This window comes from Canis lupus, chromosome 3 (assembly GCF_011100685.1).
Source record: "Canis lupus familiaris isolate Mischka breed German Shepherd chromosome 3, alternate assembly UU_Cfam_GSD_1.0, whole genome shotgun sequence".
In the NCBI taxonomy this organism is placed as follows: Eukaryota; Metazoa; Chordata; class Mammalia; order Carnivora; family Canidae; genus Canis; species Canis lupus.
The window spans coordinates 78,331,499-78,337,498 of record NC_049224.1 but is presented as its reverse complement, the minus strand read 5'-3'; positions in this window follow the sequence as shown (position 1 = coordinate 78,337,498).

Below are 6,000 nucleotides of genomic sequence, written 5' to 3'. Positions count from 1 at the left end.
TAGCTTCATACATGTTAAATATAAATAAATATTTGCTTACAGTTCCTATAAAAAATTTCAGGAGTGCATAAATTGACTTCTGGCAAATTCTGGCAAGGAGTTAGTCCCCCCTAAATTACTGTAACACTTGAACAAATATATAAGTCATCTGTTTTTAGTCACTGGATGAATGCTGTATAGGATTCCTCAAAAAAAAAAAAAAAAAAAAAAAAAAGGAGCCCTATGAAATAAACTCTACATTTGCCTGCCTCTCTACCTGGTGATTTTTTTCCCCCAACTTCAGTGCAGGTGGCTGGAGCTCCACAGAGCAAAGTGGACCCACTGACCAAAGGAGGCAGTGATCAGCATTCAGGGCTGCTGATGTACCTGGAATCTGAGACACATGACACTAGAAAGAAGGGTGGTGGTAGAAAGAATTATGGGGGTTAGAGGTTTTCTCCTGCCATGTCCTGTCTAAAAAAAAGGCTGGGTCTAGAGTTTGCAGGTCTTAGCAAGGAATGGGAGTGATTAAAAAAAAATTCCTAAATGTTAAGCGTTGCTTGAAGATACTGGAATTCCAGCTTAGCCAGGAAAAAAACCACCTTGTTAACACTCCTCAAATTCAACTGGGACACCAAAAATCCATGTTTTAGATATAAGGACCACATCCTAGAGAAAAACTACTACATGCATACTATTGACAAAGTCCAAAGGCAAGCCTTTACAAGATGTGCAGAGGAGACAGTTTGGATGTAATTTCAAGATCAGCAATTATTCCTGTATCAAGAATCTGTAACCTTCTGTTGTGTAACTGTTACTACATAGGCACAGAATCAGGAAATGTGAACAATAGTCTCAACCAAAAATATAAAAAAACAAAACAAAACCTTCGTTGTTCTTTGACTTATGATGTTCTTTGACTACAGTGTACAATACAAATGAATATCAAAAGACACTTGGAAGGATATTTTTTTTTAAAGACAATACATCATGATCAGGTGGGTTTATCCTATGAAAAAAGTTAGCTTCAATAATTTGTAATACTATCAGTATGTGATCATGTTATGATAAAGTTATTTTATCATAACTTTAAAATTGATGTCCCCAATTAATTTTGAGTTGGAACAACTTTTCATGTTCATTGTCCATTTTTATTTTAAATGAGAATTTCATGTTCATATGATTTGTTCTTTTGGCTCCATTTTACAGCGTTTTTAGTCTAAAAAATAACATTTTGTTAATTTTACTTATACATTTTATCCCAGTCTATTTATCACTTTTATGTTTCTAAATGGTGGATTGGACACACAGAAGTTATCTTTTATTATATAACTGTGATTCTGAATAGCTAATGTTTTGGATTATACTTTTTGTGCCTTGCTTATAAATACCCAGATGTCATGAAGATACTTTAGTGGGGCGCCTAGGTGGCTCAGTCTGTTAAACATCCGATTCTTGATTTTGGTTCAGGTTTTGATCTCAGGGTCCTGGGATTGATCCCAGAGTGGGGCTCCATGCTCAGTGGGGAGTCTGCTTCAGGATTCTCTCTCACTCTGCTCCTCCCCTTAACTGTTCCGTTTAAACTCTTTCTACAATAAATAAGTAAAAAAAAAAAATCTTTTAAGTCTTGCTTTTCACAAAAAGTCTGTAATTTATTGAATGCTTTGACTCTTTCCTACTGACCTTATTGGCTTTTTTTATTGTATACTGTATTAGTTTCCTATTATTCCTATGATAAACTACCATAAAGTTAGTGATTAATACAACACCAATTTATTATCTTACAATTCTGAAGTTCAGGAATCCTAACTGGGTCTCAGAGGGCTAGGGCTAAAATCAATATGTCACGGAACTACATTCCTTCTTGAGTCACTGGGGTAGATTTTTTCTTGCCTATTCCAGGTTCCAAAGGCAGCCTGCCTGCCTTGCTCCTTCCAAACAGCGATTTTGTCATTCTCATCCTGCTTCTACCACCACATCTACTCTGACTCTTCTGCATCCCTCTTTTACTTATAAGGATCTTTATGATTACATTGGACTCACCCAGATAATCCAGAACAATCTCCCTATCTCAATATCCTTAAGCCCATCTGCAACGTCCCCTCTGCCCATAGAGAAACATATTCACAGATTACAGAGATTAGGACATAGCATATCTGGGGACCTGCTTTTCTGCCTACCACATATACTTATTTCCAAAAAATATGTTAATATGCTTTTATGTTCATTCTTGTCTTCTATGACTTTATTTTTTTTTATCTCTGCCCAAATACCACATTCTCGAACACTATTTATTTACAACATGGTATTTCATAGAGCAGGCCTACTTACCACCCCCCTCCCCATCGTTTTTTGTCTAACTGAAATATTTCTTAGGATTCTTGGTATTGTTATCATCCATATTGATTTTAAGATTGATTTAGATAACTCTGTAAAAATCCTGTCTGCATATTGATTAGAATTATACTGAATTCAGAGATTATTTGGGGGAAAATTTTTCTTGTATGGATGTTTTGGACTTATGGAAATTATCTATGAATTTTTAAGATCTATTTACATTTATTTAGATATTTTATCTCCTTTAATAAAATTGTGAAATTGGGATCCCTTGGTGGCGCAGCGGTTTGGCGCCTGCCTTTGGCCCAGGGCGCGATCCTGGAGACGCAGGATGGAATCCCATATCAGGCTCCCGGTGCATGGAGCCTGCTTCTCCCTCTGCCTGTGTCTCTGCCTCTCTCTCTCTCTCTGTGACTATCATAAGTAAATAAATAAAAAAATTAAAAAAAAAATAAAAAATAAAATTGTGAAATTTTCCCTATAATGATGCTTTCCCTTTCCTAATCGATTGTCCTTAAGTTTGCTAGAATAGTTTTATTTTGCTATTCTGTTTTGTTTTTTGTTTGTTTTTTGCTATTCTATTTTATGACAGTTTTTAATTGTTTGCTGTTGGTGGACATTTTTACTTTGTACATTTATACATTTTGCATAATTACAGTCTCAATGTGTATTTATTAAGAATATTGAGCACAGCTATTTTAAGCTTTGTTCTTGGTTCTACCAAATAGCCATGAAGAAACATATTTAAAACAAAAATCAATCAATCAATCTCTGTCTTCATTAAATTTAGATTTTTAGGAGGCAGACGATGGGAAAAATAATTAAGTATAAGATACAGAATTTTGGGCAGTGCTGCTTTGATTGGATAGCAACAGATGACTCACTGAGAAGAGGACATTTGAATAGATATTTGGAGGAATTAGGAGAGATTATGTGAGAATGTTCCAGTAGAAAGTGAATTCAAAGATTCTGAAGCAAGACGATGCTTCATGTATGCAAAGGACAGAGAGGAATCCAGGATGGCCTGAGGGATGGGGTCAAAGGGATGACAAACAGGAGATGAGATCAGGGACACAAGCTGTGTGGAGCATATTCTGTTGGACATTTTGAGCTCTTGCAAAAAATTGGGCTTTGTGAACTAGAAGACTAATGAGTGGGAGGTCTGAGCAAAGGGGCTAACTGACTTACGTTTTTGCAAGTTCTCTTTACCTGCTGTGGTGAGAAAACTTCATTGGGCACTTCTGTTAAGTGACAACCAGATTTAGACTTTGTAAAATTGAGGTAGGAGGTGGTAATTGCCTCTCATGGACTGTAGATGGTTATAAGAAGTGGTGAGATGCAAAATATATTTTATAATCATTTTAATATTTTTTTAATTTTTTATTTATTTATGATAGTCACACAGAGAGAGAGAGAGAGGCAGAGACATAGGCAGAGGGAGAAGCAGGCTCCATGCACCAGGACCCGGACGTGGGATTCCATCCTGGGTCTCCAGGATCACGCCCTGGGCCAAAGGCAGGCGCTAAACCGCTGCGCCACCCAGGGTTCCCCATTTTAATATTGTACCATTATCTTAGGATTTTCAAAATCGCAGTGGTAATTTTCTTATTTATTGCCTTACTGATTCAAGCTCATGCTGGTTTGTAAGTTTTTAATGTGAACTCATTTTGACAGGTATTTCTTTTCCATGGGGGAACAAAATGTGACTCAGTTGTGAATATGTTCTTTCACAGATTTTTGTAGTTGTTGTGTTGTTTTGTTTTTTTCAGCCAAATGCCTTAGAGACACCACTGTCTGGTTGAATTTTATGTTAAATTTCTCTCTGGTACTTTCCTTAACTAACTTAACTTTAGAAGTTAGCCTTAAATCTCATACTTAACAAAAAAGAAAAAAAAAAGTTTATTTCTTTGTTTCTTACAATATATTTTTATTTGTATACCTAGAATTTGGAAAAGATGAACTTGGTGCCACCTCCCTGAAACAAAGTTTTGCTAATTCTCCTTTTTTTTGAAGGTCCGATATATCAAAAGTCTTACTTCTACGCCAAGATCTTGATTTCTACTCTACATCACAGTCATAAAGCCTAATCTATTCCCTTAGAATTTAGATTTCCATCTCATCCCATTCTCTACCCTCTCCCATGCTGTCTAGTGGCCCTGTGTTGTCAGCCCACAAACTCACAGATCTGCTGTTGGGTTTTCTCTTCTTTCATGACACCTAGGGATTTTTCTTTTATATTTTGGGTTTATTTTTGGAGGATCACATGCCTTGGATTTTCTAATGTTTAGAAGGAAAAGGTTTTAGAGTGTGCTGAAATCACAGTGGCTTCAGAGAATGGTTTTATTTTACAAACAGCTAATCTTTAAAAAACAGTATTAGCTATAGGAAAATAAAAATTTTTGTTTCTGTTTTTATGTTTCAGTCATTAAACACACACACACTCTACTCCAGAAATACAGAATACTCATATGAAGAATCCTGCATGGTAGCCAGTAACAATATTGACTTCAAAAAATGACTCAGAGCTCATTGACAATAACCAAAGATCCTTGCAAAACAACAAATTGGAAAAGAAACTGATACTTAAACTTTGCACATATTTTTGTCCTTTTTGATGTAAATAAAAGTAAATAACAGATCTATGTGTACATGCTACCTGTTACATTTATTTTTAAAAGAAGTATGTTTATGGAGAGGCAAATTGCATGACAAAAATACTTGGGGAAAGGTTCTCCTTCATATTTTTAAGTTGATTCAGCCGATGCTTTCTTTATTGCCTTTGCCTAAAGCAAGATAGGATGTAAACGCTGAAAAGTATTGTCAATAACAAAATGCTATCAGCAGAATCAGGTTTTGAAGAAAGATAGATAAAAAAGTAAAGTAAAGCCATTTGTACAAAATGAAACAAGGTAAATAATGATCTAAACTGAAAACTCCTGAACAGAATAACCATATGAAGGCCAGAGTGTTTGTTATATCCCTACCCTATTACTAAGATAAGAGTCTGGATAACATTAGACATTCAATAAATATTTGATAATGAATGGATTCTTGTATTATTTAGAAGGAATAGGATTATGGGTGTTAATCATGTCTTGAAAGCTAAAAAATAAATAGGCTTTTAAGTTGTCTTCAATATCTAAAAGCTTCCAATATTAAAAAGTAAAAAAGTAAAAGAGAATAAATAGCATATATAATGTTCACAACAACCAGCTTCTTTTCACCTACAAATGAAGCTTAATTTACATAGTAACACTCCTACATTTATATTTAGATCAAGAACAATTATAACAAATCATTTCCTCTTTGGAAATAAATTACAGAAAGAAAAACATTTAAATATTTGTTTTTATGGAACTTTCAGGTTAAACATGATGCTAGGCTAGAAATCCCAGAAAAAAAATATTCTTTAAATTCACTACCACTCTCTACCCTCTCAGCTTTTTCTTGGGAAAAAAAAAAAAAATGTCTTCGTGATTATAATGACACATAAACTAAGATTCACAGCGATTGAATTGGTGAGAAATTTTCAGTTCTGTCATTTGATGAAGATGAAATGACAGCTTCACCTTGCATTATTTCAGAAGATAAACTCTCTTATACACAAACTTTTGTTTGGCTTAATAGGAGGTAAAAATAGGCATTGGTCCAGTGGCATCTTGGAGAATGTTTTACAACTGGCTT